Source organism: Phacochoerus africanus, chromosome 1, assembly GCF_016906955.1.
Source record: "Phacochoerus africanus isolate WHEZ1 chromosome 1, ROS_Pafr_v1, whole genome shotgun sequence".
Classification (NCBI taxonomy): Eukaryota; Metazoa; Chordata; class Mammalia; order Artiodactyla; family Suidae; genus Phacochoerus; species Phacochoerus africanus.
In genome coordinates this window covers 213219009-213244869 of record NC_062544.1, presented here as the reverse complement: position 1 = coordinate 213244869, position 25861 = coordinate 213219009, and the positions used below count along the sequence as shown (strand labels likewise).

At 35.5% G+C, this 25861-nt stretch overlaps 1 protein-coding gene across 8 annotated transcripts in view; it reads right to left on the bottom strand.

Moving 5' to 3' along the window:
- Window positions 1–25861, bottom strand: part of DLG1 (discs large MAGUK scaffold protein 1) — a 257730-nt gene that overhangs the window by 192887 nt on the left and 38982 nt on the right. The window lies entirely within an intron of this gene.

Below are 25861 nucleotides of genomic sequence, written 5' to 3'. Positions count from 1 at the left end.
ATCAAATGATATATCAAGTTTTAATATGAAAAATATGATTTTAAAGTCTTTTTCTGATTTAAAAATGCATTCAACAAAAACTGAATGTATATATATATATATTTTTTGATACCCATTAACACACCATGTTTATTCCCAAAGCTACCTGTATCCTAGATCAAGAACCATATACCTGTAAGGGAGCTGCCTCTCTTCTTCTTTTTTGTCTTTTTAGGGCCATACCCACAGCATGTGCACATGTGGAGGTTCCCAGGCCAGGGGTCAAATCGGGGCTGCAGCTGCTGGCCTACGCCAGAGCCACGGCAATGCTGCTTCCAAGCTTCATCTGCAACCTACACCAAGCTCACGGCAACACCGGATCCTCAACCCACTGAGCAAGGTCAGGGATCAAACCAGCAACCTCATGGTTCCTAGTCAGATTCATCTCTACTGCGCCACGACCGGAACTCCAGGCAGGTCTTCTAATAAGATAAAACTACCAAGGTTTAGCATCTTAGAATATCTTCCTATGAGGGGAAGACACAAAAATATTCTCAACTTTTTACTGGGTGTGTTGACTTCTTCCTGGGATTCTGTCACTTTAATAACTGCTGGTATCAAATATACTTTAATGCTCTATTACAAAAAGGTTTATATAATGGCTTCCCCTAGGGACAGATAGTAAAAGCAAGAACTTATAAGAGCTTCTACTCTTATAACTATATTACAAAGAATAAAAAAGAGCAATTTCCTTTACAAAATAGAAGTTTCTGATCTTAATACAGCTAATTTCCTCCCAGGGAATCTTAGGATCTGGTGTTATTGCATCTAGTATTCTGAAATGGCTAATTCTAACTTAAAGAGTGGACACACCCTGGCACAATAAATTTGCTCAGTCTGTTAACATCCAGCCCCAAGGAAATGTATCCTAGACAGTTTTATCATCTAGATTAAGAATCCAAGTACCCTCTGCAATCTTTCTACATTCCCCAGGGTCTTTTCTCTGAGCTCTCATACTAGAGATGAGAGATTAATCAAGCCTCTTTCTGGAGACTGACACAAGAAAGTAACTTAACTTTTGGTGACATTATTCCACTATCTACCTACCAACCTGCCTACCTACATCCACACTCATGCATATTTTGACTTCCTCACGGTCACTTATTAATGTAACTGTCTTGAATGTTTACCTCATAAAGAATAGTAAAGTCAGCGGTAAGCTCCAGTCACACAAAAATCTGACTTTTAAAAAAGATATTTCATTTACAACAAACAAGGTGGTGCTTTTATTATTTTTCAAAAGTTCACAGCCACAAATGAAAATGCTAAGTTTATTTTAAAATGTGATTTCGAATTTACATCTGTAGATGACTTGCTATATACCTACAAGCCAGCTGAGCAAACAATTTTTTTTGGGGGGGAGGGGTCTTTTTAGGGCAGCACTTGTGGCATATGGAGGTTCCCAGGCTAGGGGTCTAATCGGAGCTGTAGCTGCCGGCCTACACCACAGCCACAACGCAGGATCCCAGGCACATCTGCGACATACACCACAGCTCACGGTAGATCCCTAACCCACTTAACTCCTTAACACCAGATCCTTAACCCACTGAGAGAGGCCAGGAATCGAACCCGCAACCTCATGGTTCCTAGTCGGATTTGTTAACCACTGAGCCACGATGGGAACTCCAGAAAACAATAATTGTACCAGTATTGTTAAAAAATAAAGCTCATGCACGATACTGGTATTATGTTTATATGCTAGAAAGGAATATTTGTTTACCCTTATTGTTGAAAGCTATTTTTAATATATATTAGCCAAAAAGGTGCAGGATAATTCCATCTTCTGTTAATATTTTCCCCTGTCCTCCCAAAAAGTGTTCTTCCTTGGTTACATGTTAAAATTTTAATCTAAATTTAGTTGTATTTAAATATAAAGCTTTACATGATGAGTTCTGAATACATAAAAATATTTTAATGAAAAATGCCAACTAGGATACTAACAGTCTTAGAAGCTTTATTTCTGTATAAAGGTATCCTCCCAATTTTCTAAAGTTCGCTTTAGGCCACTTTGCTTTTATGAAAGACCTACATCATTATCTATTTTCCCTAACTGAAAGAAATCTGAAGAGAATTTTGGTTTTAAAAAGCAAAAATAGAGCCATTATAGAGGCAGTATGCACCTCCAGCAGAGGGAGTGGCCCCGCCAAGCTCCTTGCCTGGGAACTATACTCAGCATCTCATGGCCAAGCTGCCATAGCTTGGAACTTTGTTGAGTATCTGTGCTTTATCTTTATTTATTTCCTACATCCATTTAGCAAGATATGTCCTAAGGTAATTGCTTCCTGCTTTATGCCATTTTGCTTTGAGAAGGTTTCATAGGAAGGCTCTACTTTTGGATAGTGGGGGAACCTGTAGAGTCTTTTATCAATGCTATCCACTGAATAATTCAAACAATTGGGAGGGGGAAGCCTTTAAAAACTTTACCCACAAAAGTTTAAGCAAAGAAAAAACATCCCTTTTTACAGTACAAATTATTTAATGACTTCCTAAGTAGATCAGTATAATGGCTTAGATGCCCTTTTAATTATCTTTAATTACCTAATATGACCACAGAAGGACATTTTCAACAAAATACTTTCTCAATTTTCCCACCAGGGGGCAAACAAAACCCTCATATGTTCTTTTGTGGTGAATACCACAGGATCTAAAGCGGTTTAAGGAGTGGTAGTGATAGAGTTAAAGTTCACAAATATTATTAGGCTAATTATGAGCAATGAATGGTATGCTACTTTCTTAAAACTGATTCTGTAATGAGGACAGCATTCTTAAAACATCTTTTAATACCTCATAAGGTACTTTATTTGCCTAAATACAAAAGAAGGAAAAACTCTGGTATGGTTAACTTCATAAAAGCCTTATTTAAAAAATTAAAAACCTTTTTGCTAAGACATTCTGTTGTGCATACTGCATGAAAAAAGGAGGCTTATTTAACACACAAGAGAGAACAAACAAAAAAAAAGCTTGATCTATTTAAACCACACATGATTTTTACACCAGTTCAGGTGTAATGACCAATGACCAATACAAATGTTAAACTCTTAAAAATCTGTCCCCATAAGCAGCGTATTTTTCCTGCACAACTTTTCCATGTTATATTTCTGAAAATTTCTGTAATATCACCAGGAAAATAAGAAAGAATTCTCTGACACTGCAAAGAGTTTAAAGTGGGGAAAAATAACCATAAAAGCAATACATTCTCTAATAAATGGATAAAATGGTTTCAGTATTTTTTTTTAAAGTCAATTAGCACTTTGGAGATCTTTTCACATCATCAATTGGGAAGTTTCAATCCTACAAAAACTAAGACAAAGATTTCACTCAAAACCATACTTCAGAAAAAGTTACTATTTCTCCAATACTATACTCATTTGGAAGTTCTTCCTACTTTCAACTTAGTTTAAATTATACATGGTTTCTGATTATAGCAATCAGGCAAAAATATAAAGCTTCCTTATGCCATTTAGTATTTTATATAAAGAAACAATTTATCTTTAAGGCAAACTACATTTATTTTCTTTCTTTAGATAGCATCACTAATTAACATAACCACTGTCTCCCTTACAGGATATGCGTTGGGTTATTTTTATTTTGTTTGTATTACTTAAAAGCTTCCCCCCCCCACATACAATCTAAATACCATTTAATTTAGTTCCAAAATTAAAAAGCCTATGATATTAGTTTAAACATAAAACCTACCAACAATTTCTTCCATCAAAGTGATATCAGAAGGTATTTCCAGTCCTGCATATCCATGTTGTTTCCCATATATTTAATTTTCCACAGTAGCAAAACATAAAAACCAAGTCAATAACCTTCATTAATGGAGAATGATGACATTTTACATATAGTTTTCAAATTTTTCCATTACATTTTCACTATCACAACCAATTTTTTTTTTTTTTTGGCCACTCCTGCAGCATATGGAAGTTCCCAGACAAGGGATTAAATCCAAGCTGAAGCTGTGACCCATGTTACAGCTGTGGCAACGCTGGATCCTTAGCCCACTGCATTGGGCTAGAGATCCAACTGGAACCTCCACAGAGACAAGCCAGATCATTAACCCACTGTGCCACAGTGGGAACTCCTCACAGACCAATTCTTTACTTGAATCACAGACACAAAGGACAGGGAATTACATACCATGAATTAAAGTCAATCAGTCATCTAATCTGAATTATTTCTTTGCTGCAATACTACTGGCTTTTAAAACTAAGCCTTTTTAGAAGTATTATTCAAACCCACCTTACATCCAGACATTAAGGATATTGTGCTGTTGGTTCATGCTACTTTATAGTGGCATAACAATGGAAAGCAATCCAAGTTTTTGGTCTAGGAAACTTTTTTTTTTTTCAGACCCTGTGCATGTCAATCAATCCAAGGCTGAAATTTTAGAAAAATGCCTTGATAAATGTTGCTTGCTGTCTTGAACATTTAATCTAGATCCAATGCACTCTTTTAAAAAATTTTATATTAGAATACTGTATTCTTCCACTGTTTCCACCCCCATAGCAGAGATCAGGTCAGCATCGTTGAATGGAATTAAGATGTTGTTTATTTTTCTTATATAAATAAAACTTTCAAATTCTTATAATGAAACTACTCATTCAGCAGCTCTTTGTAAGGGCCCCAAACTGTCTAGTATCTTTAAAATTTAATCCAGAATCAGACTGATCATAAAAGCTCTACCTGCTGCAATGTAAGCATTGCTACCTCCATGAAAGTAACAGCAACAGAGCCACTATATTCAAACATATCCTGGCTGCTTTAGAGGAGGAGCAAGATACTGCAGCAGGGGACTCACTGCATAGTTCAATAGATGAGCCCAGCATGTATTGGACATGGCGCTTTCTTATAACAACACTAAACATTCTACGCTAACTTAAAATACAGTTTAAGGGTAAAAAGAGAACTTCAATCACATATTTTGCGGTTTGATTTCTCTCTATGGCATCGAAGCAACAACAACAAAAAATCAATTATCTGGCAAAATTAAGAGGATAATATCAGTATTAAATTTTTACAGTGAAAAAGTTATATGAGATAAAAATATTTTAATACATTAAAATAACTTAAAATTTGAGGAAATGTTTCTGAACCAATTTTGATGTATATCCATGCCATGTAGAACGTTTAAAGGCAAAAAGTCAAGCAATTTATTTCATTGATAATGTCATTTCTTCTAAAGACTATTTTCTGTGCTTTGGCTTTTTAATCACCCTATTAACAGAAAAATATCATTACCTACTTATGTCCAAAGCAACAAATAAAACACTGTGAAAATGTCATTCTCAGAGTATTTCATATTTAAAATCTTACATGTTGCATTTTATGCCACAGCTTCACTATAATTAAAATGGGTAATATTTATTTAAACTTAACCAATGACAGCAAAAAGCTGGGTAACAATGAAAGATATACTTTTTCTTTCATCTATGTAGTTACCTTTTCTTTCCGTCACTATATAAGGGGGTTTCTAAGCACTATGTATGTGTATTGAAGTTAACATACTGCTAATAAAGACTTGAAGTTTACAAAATTGAAGTCAACAATTTATATTAAGTTAGAGATGTAGGCCTTGTATGCAGAAACCTACATCTCTAGCTTAATAAACAAAGCTTTTTTTGTGGAAAGGTATACTTTGCTATATCACAGAAACAGTGAGCCAAAAAGATAAGAACAACTCCTTTAGCAACAATCACTACTTAATTCCAAACCTGCCCAAGGTTACTTTTAATTCTTATTTCCTAAACTATTTCCTATTCTGTCTCATTCCTACTTGAGCAATTTTATCAGGGAAGACAGAGTAGGAGCTAAGACTAGGTTACATTTTTAAAAGAGTATAGAAAATGGTTGGCTCTCCAGTAATTACCCTGATTGGTAAAGACAAATCACATGAACCATGTGAAACTTCTTTTTTTTTGGTCTTTTGTCTTTTGAGGGCCGCACCCGTGGCATATGGAGATTCCCAGGCTAGGGTTCTAGTTGGAGCTGTTGCTGCCAGCCTACACCAGAGCCACAGCCAACGCCAGATCCACCAGATCCGAGGTGCATCTGCAACCTACACCACAGCTCACGGCAACGCTGGATCCTTAACCCACTGATAGAGGCCAGGGATTGAACCCTCAACCTCAAGGTTCCTAATCGGATTTGTTTCCGCTGAGCCACGACGGGAACTCTGAACTTTGTGAAACTTAAATGAAAGGCCAAGTGCCAAATGTAATTAGGAAAAGAAAAAGTAAACTGTGCTCCTTAGAAGACTATACATTTAAAAACAAATTTACTCGTAGGAATTTCACGGCAGTGCTTCACAAGATCCAAGCCAGGTTCTTTCATTTTAAAACTTTCATATTCACGGTTTTAGAAATTTTACTTTCAAAAAACCACAAGCACAAATGTATATAACAAGTTTTCATATGGCATTTATCTATAACAACTTATTTACTTACACTATCAGCTAAAATTGGTAGATCTCAAAATACAACTTGTCCAATTTTTGAGCACATGTGGGATTTGTCTCATTGGTTATGTATTTGAAGTTCTGCACTGGGCCTTCATGAAAATTCAGCACATGAATTTAAATGCACATCTGTTCACCTAAAAATATATAAGTACGTACATTACTTTGGCATGCGTTTCACTAAATATAATGCCAGGCAAAGATCAAACACATCTACTTAGCCTATGCCCTTAATATGGTTTAGCTTAAAGAGTTGGATGTACAATAAATGTGAACATGTAATATATTCAACTATAATAACACTATTTATTATTGTTTTAATTATTATTAGGAACTCAGGAATGGTTCCTGTCTGATTTCTAAATAAAATGAATGGGTTCAATCTACATATTATTTATTTATTTATTTTTTTGTCTTTTGTCTTTCTAGGGCCACACCCGCAGCATATGCAGGTTCCCAGACTAGGGGTCAAATCAGAGCTGTAGCTGCCGGCCTACACCACTGCCACGGCAACATCATAACTGTGCCACATCTGTGAACTACACCACAGCTCACGGCAATACTGGATCCTTAACTCCCTGAGTAAGGCCAGGGATCGAACACGCAACCTCATGGTTCCTAGTCAGATTCGTTTCCGTTGTGCGATGACAGGAACTCCTTAAATCTACATATTTTTTATTAATCTGTATGACACTTAAAACTGCAGAGAATGTGAGAAATGTGTGTGAATGTGGTTTTTTACATGCCAAACTTAATTCTGCTTTGAAACTAAGTCTGACAGGACTGAAATATCTTGACATTATTTTTTTGTTTCTAAACACTGTTGAATAAATCGGTATCAGAAAATACATTCTACACATAGAGAACAGACTTGTGGTTGCCAAGGGAGAGGGGGAAGGAAGTGGGATGGACTGGGAGTTTGGGGTTAGTAGATGCAAACCATTAGATTTAGAATGAATAGTTCCTACTGCATAGCACAGGGATAGATCACAATGAAAAATAACAAAAAAATGAATGTATATGTATGTATGACTGAGTCACTCTGTGTACAGCAGAAACTGGCACAACATTGTAAATCAACTATACTTCAATGAAAAATTAAAAATTTCTTAATTTTAAAGAAGTACATTCAACAAATAATGATTTTCGAACTGCTTAAAGAACATGGTATTAATAACAACTATAAGTGTCATCATTGTTATTAATAGCAGTTTTTAATAATTATCTACTACTTGATGGGCATTGTGCAAAGTGCTTTAAACATGTAAGAAAAATTATCAAAAACTTAGAAAAAAGGGGGAAATTAGGCAGCATATTCTTATAATGGTATATGGGTACAAAGCCACTTAAGATTATCTAGGGCAATGGTTCTCAACCAGTGCCAATTTTGCCCTCCAGGGTTGCCACACTGGAGGAGGGAGAGTCTGCTGCCACCTAGTGGGTAGAAGTTAGGGATGCTCCTAAAAGTCCTACTATGCACAAGACAGCAGCACTCTGCCACAAGGAATTATCTAGCCCTAAAAGTACTGAGGTTATAAAATCCTGATTTACGGGAATGTACTTCAATTCACTATGTGCTACTGATTTAAAATCCTGGATTTAATAAAGTTACATGTTTACCTATAGATTTTTAACCATCTGAGAAGTAAATAATTTCTGCCCAATTAAAAAGATAACTACCAAGATTAAGCTCATGATTTTGTTGGACATTAACCTGTTTCTAACTCAGCAAGCCTATGTTAACATTGCCTATAAATACCTAAATTCACAAATGCACTCTAGGTGGTTTAGCACCTTATTGGTTCCCTAATTAATAAGTGAGTAGAATACAATTTGTGACACATGTTCATTTTTTATTTGCTCAATAACTTTCTTTTCTTGAAAATCATATTTTAACACATGTATTTAGCTTCTTTAATCCAAATACTTCATAAAGTAAAAATTATAATGTCCATTTGGTAAATAAAGAACCTAAGTCTTGGAGAGGTTAAATAATTAATACAAGTTGTCACAACTAACAGAAAAAAGAATCATATTTGACTCCAAAGTCTATTCCAATAATTAGTAAATGTAAGAAATGGATAATTTCATAAGTCAACTTTGAAATTCAAAGTCCTGACTATTCTTTATAGCTGCTAGAATAACATATTAAGACAACAAGGCAGGCTTTAAAGCACTGTTATCAGTTACTTATTGGTTTAAGTTGGAGTTTTCTCAATACTGCATAACAAAATTAGAAAAAAAAAAAAAAACCCAGGCTGAGTCTAATAATATTGAAATGTTTTGCATTATCAAAACTGTCCTAGAGTTCCTGTCGTGGCTCGGAGGAAATGAATCTGACTCGTATCCATGAGGGATACAGGTTCGATCCTTGGCCTCACTCAGTTGGTTAAAGATCCAGGGTTGCCATGAGCTGTGGGGTAGGTTGCAGACACGGCTCAGATCTGGCATCGCTGTGGTTCTGGCATAGGCCAACGGCTACCGCTCCAATTCGATCCCTAGCCTGGGAATCTCCATATGCCGTGAGAGCAGCCCTAAAAAAACAATCAAACAAAAAAAACCTATATTACTGTTCACATTTATAAAACATGCACATGTTACATCTGAACTTATACATAAATACATGGTAATTAAATACTATTTATATTACATATTAGAACTCCATGTATAAGATTTCACTTCCACTTAAAATCTTACAAAAGGGGTGAGATGTCAAAACACACAAGAAAAATATCTAACCAAACTCTTCTACCTATCACATTAACAAGAGATCAGAGCTTAATACTGTGGAAAAATCAGATTGTTTATTTAGTAATAAAAACAATCTACTGTATATAAATTCCAGTTACTAAAAATGCTGAATTATTAAGTTAATAAACAGCTATGGTGAACAAATTTTTCTTATAACTCTTTAAGAACAAGCTGAATTTGCAGACCAACAGCCCTTAAAAATGGGCAGGGTTGTGTATTTTTTTCAGACCCTTTGATGAATTTGACATGTCCCTGTCCCACTCACTATGGAAACATTAACACAGATCTATCAATAAATACTTGAATTCAGTATTAAGAACTTACTACCCTCAATCTTTCTGTAAACAATGATAATTCCTCCAAAGTGATGTTATACCTAAAGACCAGAACTTTAAAGAATATCTGAATTAACATTCACACTTGCAAAAAAAAAATAAATAAAACTACTAAGTAATATCTGCTAAGATATGACACTACTTGCTAGGACTCTTCCAGTTGCTTTATGTATAGTAATTTATTTGATAATTTTAATGTCTAGTTTAAGTAAATAAGTTAAAGATTACAACTAATTAATGTACTATCTGAGCTTCCATGGTAATGGCTCAACGAAGAATTAACATTCACTGATAATTTCAACATTAGAAATTATTCCCAAGAGAAACTCCTGATAATTCTTACAATGAAGAATATGCAGTGAGATCACAAAACTATAACTCAAGCACCATTTTTCTTAAGCCACTGAAAGAAGAATTAATGCTAAGATTTTGCTTATTTGCTTTCTTTTTTCAACAGTAGGACTACAGTAATATCATAAACCTATGAATCTGCTACTAATCTTACCAGCAAAGAGTAGCCTAAGATAACATAGACATTTCTGTTTTATGCAGGCTTAAAAAGGTGCTTTAGCAAAGGTACCATAAAACTGATTAAATATGTGGTCAAGATGGTGGATGGAGTAGGAAGATTCTGAGCTCACCTCTTCCCATGGGAACACCAAAATTACAATTATTTACATAGCAACTATTGATGAGAATGATCAAAAGGCTAGCAGAAAGATTTCCCACAACTGAAGATATAAAGAACCACAAGATGGGTTAAGGGGGGTGGAAGATCCACACCTCTATATAGGCAACTCACAAACAGGAGAATAATCATAATCACAGAGGTTCTTTCTGAGAAGCAAGAGATCCAAGCCCTACATCAGGATTCCAAGCCTGCAGGTCCTGCCCTGGCAAGACGAGTATCCAGAACATCTGGCTTCAAAGGCCAACGGGGCTGTGTGTGGAAGAGCAGGAGGGGTATAGGAAACAGACTCTACTCTTAAAGGGCACATACGAAACCTCATGTGCTCCAAGACCAAACACAGAGCCAGTATTTTGCGAGGAACCTGGGTGAGGCCCACTTACTGATCTTGAAATCTTCCAGGGAAGCAGGAGGGACTCCCCCTAGGGATGCTGGTGGCAGCCATTTTGGGAGCTGGTACTATCACAACAACATTGGTGCTGGCAAGTGCCATTTTGAAGTTCTCTCTCTCTTAGTCCTAAGGACCAGTTCTGACCACCTGTAAGCTGGCCCCAGCCCTGGGCTCCCCTCAGACCCTCTAATAAGCCAGTCCAGAATCAATCCAGAACCAGCACCACTCATCAGCAGGCTGGGATCAGCCCTGACTGCAAGTGGACCAGCACTAGCATAGGGATCCATACACCCAGAGCCAGCTGTCCTGGGAACTGCCAAAGCTCATCATCTGGTCAAGTACAGGGCTCCCTGGAAGTACAGCTACTGCATCTGGACCTAGCCTTGCCCAGGCCCTGCATAAGGTAAGGCCTGTCAGTGAGCCTATCTTATACATACAAATAAACAGAGAATTTGGCAAAGTGTGGTGACAAAAGAATATGTTCCAGATAAAGGAACGAGATAAAACCCTAGAAGAACAAAGCAAAGAGGAGAAAAGCAATCTACTCAATAAAGAGTTCAAAGTAGTGATCATAAGATGCTCAACAAGCTCAGGAGATGAATGGATGAACACAGAAGTTTAACAAAAAGTTAGAAAATATGAAGAAGAACCAGAGCTGAATAATACAACAACTGAAATTAAAAATAAACTAGAAGGAATCAAGAACAGATTAGACGATACAGAGAAACAGATCAGTGAAATATAAGACTGTGAAAGAGAAATCACTAAGCTGAACAGAAAAAAGAAAAATGAATTTTTAAAAGGAGGACAGTTTAAGAGACACTGGGAAAACTTCAAGCAAACAAACATTCAAATTACAGGGGCTCAAGAAGAGAGAGAGAAAAAAAGACAGAGAACTTATTTGAAGAGTTAATAGCTGAGGAGTTCCCGTCGTGGCACAGTGGTTAATAAATCCAACTAGGAACCATGAGGTTGCGGGTTTGATCCCTGGCCTTGCTCAGTGGGTTAAAAGATCCGGCGTTGCCAGGAGCTGTGGTGTAGGTCGCAGACGCGGCTCGGATCCTGTGTTGCTGTGGCTCTGGCGTGGGCGGGTGGCTACAGCTCCAATTAGACCCCTAGCCTGGGAACCCCATATGCCGCGAGAGCAGCCCAATAAATGGCAAAAAAAGACCAAAAAAAAAAAAAAGAGTTAATAGCTGAAAACTTCCCTGAAATGGGAAAGGAAATAGACATTCGGGTCTAGGAAGCACAGAGTCCCAAACAGTATAAAAAGAATCCAAAGAGGTCCACACCAAAGCACATTGTAATTAAAATGGTGAAAAATTAAAGATAGAGAATATTAAAAGCAGCAAGGGAAAGCAACTATTTACATTCCAGGGAGTTTCCATAAGACTGTCAGCTGACTGTTCAGCAGAAAATGCAGACTAAAAAGGAGTGGCATGATATAGATAAATGATGAAATGAAAAAAGCCTACAACCAAGAATACTCCACTTAGCAAGGCTATTATTTAGGTCTGAATGAGAGAGAGAGAATAAGCCAAAAGAATTCAGCACCAATAAACTGGCTTTGAAAGAAATGCTAAAGGGACTCCTCTAAGTAGAAAGGAAAAGGAAACAACTAAAAATACAAAAACTATGAACGGAAAAATTTCATTGGTAAAGGCAAACGTAGTACAAGTAGTAGATCAGCCACTTAAAATCATCTATATACACAATAAGTAGCTAAGGGATACATAAAATAAAAACAAGTAAAATACAATGTCAAAAACTGAATCAAGAATAAATAGATAATTTGAACAGACTGATCACTAGAAATGAAATTGAATATGTAATAAATACACTCCCTACAAACAAAAGTTCACGACAAGATGGTTTCACAGGCAAATTCTACCAAATATAAAAAAAGAAGAACTTATAATGATCCTTCTTAAACTTTTCCAAAAGACTGAAGAAGGAACACTCCCAAAGAAATTCTATGAAGCCATCATCACCCTAATACCCAAACCTGACAAAACTACTACCAAAAAAGAAAATTATAGGCCAATATCTTTGATGAATATAGATGCAAAAATTCTCAACAAAATTTTAGCCAACCAAATCCAACAACACATGAAAAAGATAATACACCACAACCAAGTAGGATTCATCTCAAGTTCACAAGGAACTGGTTCGACATGCCCAAGTGAATTAACGTCATGTACCACATTAACAAAAGAAAAGTCAAAAAACAAAAGATCATCTCAATAGATGCAGAAAAAGCATTTGACGAAATCCAACATCCATTCGTGACCAAAAAAAAAAAAAAAAAAAATTACCGAAGAGAGTATAGAGGGAATAACATAATAAAAAGCCATTTATGACAAACTCACAGTCAATATAATACTCACCAGAGAAAAGCTAAAAGTCCTTCCACTCATATCTCCAACAAGATGCCTACTCTCACCACTTGTATTCAACATAGTATTGGAAGTCCCAGCCACAACAATCAGACAAACATAAGAAATAAAAGGTATCCAAATTGGAAGAGAAGAGGTAAAAGTGTCACTCTCTGCTGATGACATGATACTATATATAGAAAACCCTGGAGTTCCTGTTGTGGCGCAGTGGTTAACGAATCCGACTAGGAACCATGGGGTTGAGGGTTTGATCCCTGGCCTTGCTCAGTGGGTTAAGGACCTGGCGTTGCTGTGAGCTGTGGTGTAGGTTGCAGGCACAGCTTGGATCCTGCGTTGCTGTGGCGTAGGCTGGTGGCTACAGCTCGGATTTGACCCTTAGCCTGGGAACCTCCATATGCCACGGAAGTGGCCCTAGAAAAGGCAAAAAGACAAAAAGACAAAAAAAAGGCAAAAATACAAAAATAAATAAATAAATAAAATGAAATAAAAATCCAGTCTTTTTTTCTTAAAAAAAGAAAACCCTAAGAACTCCATACAAAAACTACTCGAACTGATGCAACAAATTCAGTAAGTAGCAGGATACAAGATTAACAGTCAGAAATTGGTTGTATTTCTATACACTAACAATGAAATATTAGAAAAGGAATATAAAAAAACAATAGTTTTTAAAATCACACCCCTCAAAATTAAAAACCTGGGAATAATCCTGACCAAGGAAGTAAAAGACTTATATGCTGAAAAATATAAAACATTAATCAAGGAGGAGTTTCTGCTGTGGCGCAGCAGTAATGAACCCGACTAGTATCCATGCAGATGTGGGCTGGATCCCTGGCCTTGCTCAGTGGGTTAAGGATCCAGTGCTGCCATAAGCTGTGGTATAGGTCGCAGATGAGGCTTGGATCCCGTGTTGCTGTGGCTGTGGAATAGGACAGGCATTGCAGCTCCAAATCAACCCCTAGCCTGGGAACTTCCATATGCCGAAAGTGCGGCCCTAAAAAGCGAAACAAACAAACAAACAACAACAAAAAACCCCAACAACAAAATCCATTAATCAAGGAAATTAAAGAGGATTCAAAGAAATGGAAAGATACCCAGGGTCCTAGACTGGAAGAATTAATATTGTTAAGATGGTCGTACTACCCAAAGCAATTTACAGATTTAATGTGGGATCAATATCATATGCGTGAGGATGACATTTCTCACAGAACTGGAATAATCCAAAAATTTATATGGAACCATAAAAGACCCTGAATGCAAACTATTACATTTAGATGGATAAGCAATGAGGTCCTGCTATATAAGCAATCTTGTGTGACAGAACATGATGGAAGATAATGAGAGAAAAAGAATGTATATATATATGTATGACTGGGTTACTTTGCTGTACAGCAGAAATTAACAAAAGATTGTATATCAACCATAGTGTAATAAAAAAAAGTTTTTAAAGAAAAAATTAATTGGTAAAGGCAAACATACAGTAAAGGTAGTAGATCAATCACTTACAAGCATCTATACCCACAATAAGTAGCTAAGGGATACCCAAAACAAAAAGACGTAAAATACAATGTCAAAAAACATCAAATATGGGTGGGGAGGAATGAAAACACAAGTTTGTAAGAATGTACTTGAACTTAAGTGGTCATCAATTTAGATTAGACACCAATGAAATCTTATTTAGCGATAGAAAAGATGTGCCATCAAATCATGAAAAGACATGGAGAATCCTTAATTGTATATTATAACAACAACAAAACTGAAAAGGACTATATACCACGTAAGTCCAACTGTACGACATTCTGGAAAAGGCAAAATGATGGAGAGAGAAAAAGATCAACAGTTGCTGGGGGTGCAGCAGGGAAAGGAGAGATAAACAGGTGGAGCACTGGAGATTTTTAGGGAAATAAAACTGCTGTATGATAATATAATGGTAGATACAAGTCATTATACATTTTCAAAACCCACAGAATTTACAGCATACACAGTGAACCCTAATGTAAACTATGGACAATTGGTTAACATTAGTTACTGGCTCATTAACTAGAACTCTGTACTTTTCCCAAAATTTTTATGCAACCCCAAAACTGTTGCACAGCAGGTGAAGGATCTGGCATTGTCTCTATGCAGGTCAATCCCCAGCCCAGGACAGTGGGTTAAGGATTTGGTGTTGCCACAACTGCATCATGGATCATGGCTGAAGCTTGGATTCAATCACCGGCTGAGGAATTTCCATATGCTGTAGGTACAGCCCCCCAAAAAGAAAAAAAAATTAAGCCTATTAATTTGAAAAGAAAAAGACGATGCTCTGTGTGATGAAAAATAATAAATGGCTTATGAAAAATAATAAATGCTCTGTGTGATGAAAAATAATGGCTTATAATAAATAATAAATAACAGCACAAATGAATGGAAGAAAAAATGAAGTGCACTATTTTAAGATTTTAACATTATGTCAAGTGGTATAATGTTTGAAGGTAAACTGATAATTTAAAGATGCATACTGTGAATCTTAGACTCTGGAGCCTTGAAAAACAACTAAAACAATAGAGCAAAGTGGTATAGGTAATAAACCAATACTCCGTAAAATGGGTAAAATGGAATCATAAAAGATACTCAATTACCACAGAGCAAGGCAGTAAAACGAAAAACTAAGAACAAGTGGGACAATATTAAACAAAAAGCAAGACGGTATATTTAAACCCAACCATACTGATAATTACATTAAGTATAAATCATCTAAGTGTGTTAAATGGAACAAATACTCAAAGTCACATGTCTTATCTCCAAATTAGATTTTTTAAATAGCAGACTTCCAGAAGTCCCCTTGTGGTATAGAGGGTTAAGGATCCAGTGTTGTCACTGCAGCTGCCTGAGTGGCGCAGGTCCAATCCCTGGACAGAGAATATCTACATGCCACAGGTGCAGCCAAAAAAAATAAAAATAAATAAAATAAAAATAAAACTTTCAAAAAGTGTAACTATTAAGTTTTTATTTAAACATACCACAAAATTTCCAATTCACTGAATAACTTTATTTTCCACATGAATTTGTAAACTAAACAAAGTAAACAGAGTTTAAGCACTAAAAAGGAAACAAACTGTGTGGTCAAGGGACAGAACTGATCTCACACTTATATTTGAAAATTGAAGTGAGGTGAAAGTAACTAATACAGCAACCTAGCTCTAAACAAACAACTCCTAATTGATTGGTTTAATTCTAGCTTCTCGAAAGGTAAAGAACACTGGTCTCAATGGTTCTTTTCCATAGTACATGAAGCACAAAACAAAAAATTTCAAGATATAGAAAAGAACCAGGAAAATATAAATAACAGAAGAACAATCAAAAGTAGATCCACGGCAGAACCACAGATGAAATGATATCACAACCAGTAGAAAAAGAGGGTTTATTTGTTTTTGGTCTTTTTAGGGCCACACCCGCGGTATATGGAGTTCCCAGGCTAGGGGCCCAACTGGAGCTGTCACAGCCACAGCAACAGGGGACCTGAGCCATGTCTCAACCAACACCACAGCTGACGGCAATGCCAGATCCTTAACCCACTTAGTGAGGCCAGGGATCGAACCCGTGTCCTCTCAGATATTAGTCGGGTTTGCTAACTGCTGAGCCACAATGGGAACTCCCATAGAAAAGGAGTTTAAAATGGCATTTTTAAAATACAATGTATATTAAATACAAATGATCTCATTTTTCTACCAAATCCTTCAACTTCTCCAATCCCTCAGTCACGGCAGACTAAGTGATGACAGTAGCACTCTTTCCTTCAACCTGTTATTAGATTTCTCAGCAAAGACCTCTAAACACCCAACATCAATCCAAGTTGGCATCAGAAAGAAAACTTATTTGATTTAATCAAAAGGTAGGCTGCCTTAGTCACAGGATTCATGAAGAAATGTAAAGTTGCCATTTTGTAATGGAACAGTGGAAAAGTCAAACTTAGTCAAGTAAGTGAAACTGTGTCTTTGATTCCTCTCTCTCACCTGTCCTATAAAACAAACACTTTGTGGGAAGGACTCTATAAGATGAATTTATTTATTCATTTTTATTTTTTTTAAATTTTAGCTTAATTTTCACTAAAGTATAGTTGATTTTCAATGTTGTGTTAATTTCTGCTGTACAGCAAAATGATTCAGTTATGCAAACACACACACATATATATTCTTTTTCTCACATTATCCTCTATCATGTTCCATCACAAGTGACTAGATATAGTTCCCTGTGCTATACAGCAGGATCTCATTGCTTATCCACTCCAAATGCAATAGTTTGCATCTTCTAACTCCAAATTCCCAGGCAATCCCGCTCCCTCCCCCTCCCCCTTGGCAACCACAGTCTACTCTACAAGTCCGTGAGTTTGTTTCTTTTCTGTAGGTAGTTTCATTTGTGCCATGTATTAGACTGCAGATGTAAGTGCTTTCATGGTATTTGTCTTTCTCTGACTTACTTCACTTAGTAAAAGTGTCCAGTTTCACCCATGTTGCTGCAAATGGCATTACTTTTTTCTTTTTATGGCTGAGTAGTATTCCATTGTGTATATATGCCACATCTCCTTAACCCATTCATGTGTCGAAGGACATTTAGCTTGTTTCCATGCCTTGGCTATTGTGAATAGTGCTGCAATGAACACAGGGGTGCATGTATCTTTTTCAATGAAAGTTCTGCCCAAGAGTGGGATTGCTGGGTCATATGGTAGCTCTATATTTAGTTTACTGAGGTACCTCCATACTGTTTTCCCTAGTGGTTGTGCTAATTTACATTCCCACCAACAGTGCAGGAGGGTTTCCTTTTCTCCACACCCTCTCCAGCATTTGTTATTCGTGGACTTGTTAATGATGGCCATTCTGACTGGTGTGAGGTGGTACCTCATAGTAGTTCTGATTTGCATTTCTCTAATAATTAGCGATGTTGAGCATTTTTTCATGTGCTTGTTGGCCATCTGTATATCTTCTTTAGAGAAATGCCTATTCAGGTATTTTGCCAATTTTTCAATTGCATTGTTGGTATTTTGGTGTATAAGTTGTTTGTATATTTTAGAGATTAAGCCCTTGTCAGTTGCATCGTTGAAACTATTTTCTCCCATTCAGTAGGTTGTCTTTTGTTTTTTTTTTTTTTAACAGGTGCCTTTGCTGTGCAAAAGCCTGTAAGTTTGATTAGGTCCCATTGGCTTATTTTTGTTTTTAATTCTCTTGTTTTGGGAGACTGACCTAAGCAAACATTTATACAGTTGATGTCAGACAATGTTTTGCCTACTTTCTCTTCTAGGAGTATTATGATGTCTTGTCTTATGTTTAAATCTTTAAGCCATTTTGAGTTTATTTCTGTGCATGGTGTGAGGGTGTGTTCTAGTTTCACTGATTCACATTCAGCTGTCCAGTTTTCCCAGCACCACTTAAAGAGACTGTCTTTTTCCCCATTTTATATTCTTGCCTCCTTTGTCGAAGATTAACTGACCACAGGTGTGTGGCTTTATTTCTAGGTTCTCTATTCTGTTCCATTGGTCTGTATATCTGTTTTTGTACCAGTACCACACTGTCTTGAGTACTGTAGTTTTGTAATATTGCCTTTAGTCTGTGAGTTATACCTCCTGCTTGGTTTTTGCTCCTCAGGATTGCTTTGGCATTTCCGGATCTTTTGCGGTTTCATATAAATTTTTGGATTGTTTGTTCTAGTTCTGTGGAAAATGTCATGGGTGATTTGATAGGGATTGCATTGAATCTGTAGATTGCTTTGGGTAGTGTTGCCATTTTTACAGTATTAATTCTTCCAATCCAGGAGCATGGAATATCTTTCCATTTCTTTGAATACTCTTTAATTTCCTTGATTAATGTCTTATCGTTCTCAGATGGAAGTTTTTTACCTCAGGTTTATTCCTAGACATTTAATTTTTGGGGGGTGCAATTTTAAAAGATAGCGTGTTTTTATATTCTTTTTCTAATATTTCATTGTTAGTATACAGAAATGTAACCAATTTCTGAATGTTAATCTTGTATCCTGCTACTTTGCTGAATTCGATGATCAGTTAGGGTAGTTTTTGTGTGGAGTCCTTAGGGTTTTCTATATAAATAGTATCATGTCATCTGCATACAGTGACAACTTTACCTCTTCCAATTTGGATGGCTTTTATTTCTTTTGTTTGTCGTTATGGCTAGGACTTCCAATATTATGTTGAATAAAAGTGGTGAGAGTGGGCATCCTTGTCTTGTTGCAGATTTGAGTGGGAAGGCTTTCAGCTTTTCTTCACTGAGTTATTATATTGGCTGTGGGTTTATCATAAATGGCTTTGATTATGTTAAAGTGTGTTCCCTCTATACCCACTCGGTTAAGAGTTTTTTTATCATGAATGGATGTTGGATTTCATCAAATGCTTTTTCTCTATCTACTGAGATGATCATGTGGTTTTTGATTTTTCTTTTGTTAATGTGGTGTATGATATTGATTGATTTGCATATGTTGAACCATCCTTGTGAACTTGGGATGAATCCCACTTGGTTATGATCTTTTTTTATATGTTGCTGGATTCAGTTTGCTAAAATTTTATTGATAATTTTTGCATCTATATTCATCAAAGACATTGGCCTATGATTTTCCTCTTTGGTAGCATCTTTGTCTAGTTTTGGGGTCAGGGTGATGATGGCTTCATACAATATCTTTAGGAGTGTTCCTCCTTCTTCAACCTTTTGAGAAGAATGGGTATAAGTTCTTCTTTGTATGTTTGGTAGAATTTGCCTGTGACGCCATCTGGTCCCAGATTTTTGTTTGTAGGGAGTGTTTTTATTACATATTTGATTTCATCTTTAGTGATCAGTTTGTTCAGTTGATCTATTCTTCTTGATTCAGTTTTGGAGGGCTATATACAAGATGAATTTAAAACTCTACCTTCCAGGTATATATACCCAAGAGAAATAAATGTTCACGTCCACAAAAAAAAAAAAAAAATGTTCAAAACAGTTTTATTCATAACAGCCCCAAACTGAAAATAACACAAATTCCAACAGCAGAATAAAGTTGATATATTCATACAATGGAATGTTACACAGCAATAAAAAGAAACAAATTACTGACACATACAGTGACATACATGCTGACTAAAAGAAGTCAGAAATGACCATAGTCACTACATGATTACATTTATAAGAAGTTAAAAACTAATCTACAGTGATATAGGTCAGAAAAACTATTACCTCCGAGGAAGGCATAACATTTTACGAAGAACAAAAGGGAATCTTCCAGGGAACTGGGAAGTTTTATATTTTTATGTAGGTAGTGGTCACAGTTATAAAAGAACAACTAAGTGCCTACATAAATCTGTGCATTTTACAAAAAGAAAATCATAACAATAATGCTGATAATGAGGTTCTGAAGCAGAATACCTGCTAATGGCTAATAAACAGGAATCTCTGAGAATTGATGGAAGATGTTAGTATACCACTGAACTGGGAAGAACAGTGATGATGAAAGCATTATTTTCCTTTATTGCATGCTAACTTTATTTAAACTACTCCTGGCATTTTGTCCATATGTCTTTTATAAACACCCATTTTGAATTATCTTTTGAGATATTTATCTTTGACCCTAGACCCAAAGATCATCTTGGGCAAGGGTCAGCAAACATTCTCTATAATGAGCCAGAAAAATATTTTCAGCTTAGTAGGTCATATGGTCTCTGTTACAACTACTCAAATGCTGTCATTGTAGCACAAAAGCAGCCATGACATTAAGTAAATGTATGTGGCCTAATTTGGCCCAGGTGGCTGACCTGATCTAGAGTAAGAACTATACTAATCACCTTTATTTTTCCCTTTCTATCTTATATACAGTAGATGACATATACAATAGGCACTCAGCAAAACAAAGATATCTACAAATCTCTAATCCCTTCATTTTACAGTGAAAATTCTAAAATCCAGAGTTTAAATTTTGCTCAATATCACCACTGTTTAGTAAACATACAAAGATCTCACATCCCTATTTAATACTGACTAGAATTTCAATTAGATTAAATAACATATTAAAACAATTATTACTTTGGAAAAATATCTTTACCCGTAGAACTTATTTTTAGTTTGCTTGTAAGCTATCAATATGAGTGCTGAATCAGACAAACATATGGACTCAATCTAGCAACTACTTAAAGCTCACCATGTAAAATAAGCTAAGACTTTTTTTCCAAGATCTAAGTTTTTCTAAACCCAAAAAATGATGACAACAGATTTAACAGGATTAGCATTGGGTAATAAATATAACAAGTTATCAGAATAATATTTTATACAGCTATACCCCAATCTAATAGTATATATACTTCTAAAAAATTATCCTAGTGCAGGTTATTGATTATTTTTTCATGGCAGTAAGACAATTAGGCAGCAGTAGAGGGCAGCATTTCTATTCATTATTAAAATTCAACTTAAAAAAAAAAAAATCTAAAAAATCTGAAATCTCTCTACCAGGGCTTTATTTTAAAATGCCTCACACACTGCTTTCAAAGCTGTTGACTGACACTTAATTTTAATACAAGGAAAGCTGCCCTGCCATATAAATGCAAACATTTAAATAAAAGACATTTCTATTCACAATTCTCATCTGATAAGCCAAAACAATTCAACATCTCTCTCTGGAGGTTTATTACTTACCATTATCATTTACCTACTTAAAACAAATAGTTGTTGAATATCCACTAGAATCACAAAAAAAAAAAAATCTAATCTCACATACGGACAATCTTTTTTTTTATTTAAATCCATATAAGATAGTTACATAGTAATCACCAAAAGAAGGGTCATAGTTTTATCTACAAACTTTTGACAATCAGAGATTCAGGGAGCTGTTTTCAAAGACAGATATTAGCAATAACTCTAAAATCCAAAATAAAAGTGGCAAAAGAGGAAAGAGGTAGATAAAACAGGCATGAGTAGAAGTATTTAAATTTCATCCTTTTTCACTTTCCTTTTATTTCTAATTCCAGTTTGTCTTAATATAGAGCTGTACCTAACCATCTACCACCCTTAATAAAGAGAATACACTAGTTATGAGAGACAAGGAACAAGAACTACAAGAGAGAAAAGAGTATAAAGGCAGAGAGAATAATTCAGAAAAGACTGTTCTGTCAAACTAAAGGCTATATATTTTATTACTATAATAAAAATTATTAAAAAATATCTGCTAACATAAGTCTTATTATGTGATAATCATCACTTCACACACTTGACAGGTATTAGCTCAACTGATCTTTAACAAACCCTATAAAGTGGTTACTATTACTTTCCCCATTTTAGAGATGAGGAAACAAAACACAGAAGTAATAAGTGACTTGTCCAGGAATCAAGTGCTGAGACTAGAACCTCAAAGGTCTCCAGGGCTTAAGCTCTCAATTATTATCCTTTACTCTCCCTGCCCAGAGTAAGCTGCACAATTTCAGTTGAGTGACTGCTGCAGAATGCAGACTATAAAGAATTTAAAGTGATAGGAGTGACAAAATAAGAGAAATAGAAACCTCAAATATCCTTATTCATTTAAAGTCCAATTGTAAAAGGATAAGCAGAAATAGGTAGTACTTAAAAGCAAGCTCTATTGCTTTCCAATGCAGTAGGTCCCAAATAAGGTGTAACTCAAGTGAATATTGACTAGATATTAAAAATTAACAAAAAGGGTAGAAGAGTCAAGAAACCCAATCATTATGGATGAGAAGCTATAATGAATCTTTCCAGAGGTCAATGGAGAACCAATTCAGTGAAAACACATTTAACATAAAATAAAACATTTTAACTTGGAAAATTGTCAGAAAAGTTTAGAAACTGTAACAACTTTTATCAAAACATTAAAAATGTTTATACCATTGATACTAGAAATTCCTCACCTAAAGAATCATGGTGATGCTCAGAGATTAAGCATCAAGTACATCATCTTCAAAGAAAAAAATAGGAATAATCCTGATTCAATAAATTATAAAACATCCAAACAATGAAGTCATTTAAAACGCTATAGGTGATAACATATAAGGATTTTCAAAACATATTACAAATGATCCCACTATTCTGCCAAGGTCTGTACTCTTTTCTAATCCCTCAGCCATGGTAAAGCCTTTGAATTGATGACAGCTCTTTTCCTTCAAAAGCCCTCTGGGCATTTCATACAAACCTGAAATAAACCTATTTCTTTTTTTTTTTTGGTCATTTTAGGGCCACACCCACAGTATATGGTGGTTCCCAGGCTAGGGGTTGAATCAAAGCTGTAGCCACTGGCCTACACCACAGCCACAGCAACATCAGATCCAAGCCACGTCTGCGACCTACACCACAGCTCACGGCAACCCTGGATCCCTGACCCACTGAGCAAGGCCAGGGATCGAACCTGAGTCCTCATGGATGCAAGTCAGATTCGTTTCCACTGAGTGACGATGGGAACTCCTGAAATAAACCTCTTTCATTTAGTCAAAGGGCAATTTTAGTCAACTGATAAATTTGGGCAAAACTTGTTAAACAGGTAAAATGTGTTTTTGATTAAACAAAAATCAACTGGTAGGAACTCTAAATGATGCATTTAAAAATCCTGCTTTCTAGGCTAGGGAGTTAAAAACAGACTATTACCTATTCTTTTGTTGGCAGTTTATACTAGTACCTGAGAAGGTATGTAAGAGAAAATTTTACCTAGGTCTCTTGCCTCTCCTTACTGAGCAAAAAACTCTCTTTAATTTGTACTTAGTCATCCTTTAGCATCTGAGAGGGTTATGGTTCCAGGATCCCCCACTGAAACCAAAACCCACAGGTGCTCAAGTCCCTTACATTATAAAAATGATATAGTATATAGTATAGTCATTCCTCTGTATCCAGAGATGCATAATTTGAGAATATAGAGAGGCAACTGCAGTTATTTAGAGGGTGTTCCCAGTACCAAAACACTTTGTCATACTAGATAAGCTGACCTAAAAATTCTTCAAGGGAAAAAAAAAAAAATCGTCTTTTTTTTTTTAAAAGGAAAAAAACCTCAAGAACAAGGAAGCAGAGAGAGTAACTATACTAGATGTTAAGGTATACTGGAAGCTTCAATAAGTAAAATGCCATCAAGTTGGTTCTTGAATGGACAGAGCACTGAAACAGAATTCAATGTCCAGAAGAGACCCAAATACATATAGGAATTTGTCAAAAAGTGGCATCTCAAATCAGTGTGGGTAAATACAACCTTTTAAATAAATGACACTATAACAAATGGGTAGCCATGTGGACAAATATTATACTGGTTCCACAACTAACACCATACATGATAATAATCTTCAAATGCTCCTAAGATATAAAAATAAAATCCCAAATAAAGTACCAAAAGAACACTTGGATGAATTCTTTACAACACCTGGGTAGAATTCTTTATAACTCTGGAATGTGAATGTGGAAGGTCTTACTATGATGCAAAACTCCTAAGAGAAAAGAGTTGAGGGGAGTACTAATAACACCACCATGACAAAGTGTGGGGGAAAAATTTGTAACTCATGTAACAGACAAAGGCTAATAACAAGCTCCCTGTTACATAAAGAGCTCCTAGAAATTGAGAAGTAGAAGACCAACAACCCCAAAGGAAAAAAGTATAAAATATAATAAAGCTTGCTTAAATACATGAGAAATGCAAATTAAAACTCATTTATATATCATTTCTCACCCAAGAAACTGGAAAAAATACAAAAATTTTAAAATACATTCTGTCGACAAAGTTGCAGGGAAACAATCACTCTCATACATTGCTGGTGGGAATGTAAAATGGCACAACTCCAGTGGAGGAGAATCTGGCAATAGCTACCTAAATTATAGCACATTTATTCTTTAAACCAGCAATCCCACATGATATAGGCTGAGTGCAGAAATATAAAATGACATATATACAAACTTTTTTCACTAAAGCACATATAATAGTAAAAGGTTAGAAATATCTTTATAGTGCTCGCAAGAATATATTTATATCTCTTGAAAATTTGGAATTTTTCAAGATACACAGTATTAGGTACTACCCAACTTTCATCTTTGTCCAATTAGAACCAGCTGTTACAGGTCATTTATTAAAAAGCTCATGTTTGGTTAAGGAAACTATGATCTATCCAAACAACTAAATATTGTATTTCTATAAAAATCACTGAGAAAAAAGCAGTATGTACTAAAATGAAGATGAGCCCTTCAGGATATTATAAGTAATAATAATACTTAAATATTAAGTATTAATAGGTTAATATTTAAAGACTATAAATATAAAGCACACTACCTGTTGTACAGGGAGAAAAATAGAATGTTCTTGTACATGAATAAACACTGGAAAGAAAAAGACACAAAAACAGTTTCTTGTGGAGACCAAGGAGACAGAAGTGAGACACAGCTATATCAATTTTTTAATGATTTTTGATTCTTGAGTTTATTTTGAGTAATATGTGAGTTTATTACCCACTCAAAAAATGTTTAAAAAATTCAGGAGTAAATAAGTGAAAAGTTAGCTAGCATATGGGATAATCTAAGTCTACCTAATTTAATTAAAATTCAGTTCCTCCATCAAAATGGTCATATTCCATGTGTTAATAGATAAGACAGCGCAGGTATACATTTCCATCACTGCATCAAGTTCTACTGGGCAGTGCTTAAGTTGTTAGTCAACATTTTGCAGCCTAGAGATGGAAGCCTTATAAAATGAAAACGAATATGACTCTTCCTAATTAAGTATAAACTAGGAAAAAACAAAAACGAAAACTATTCAACCAGTCAACAAATCTGTCAAATATTTAAGCGAATAGTAGGCAAGTATCCAGATAAGATTATGTGGTCT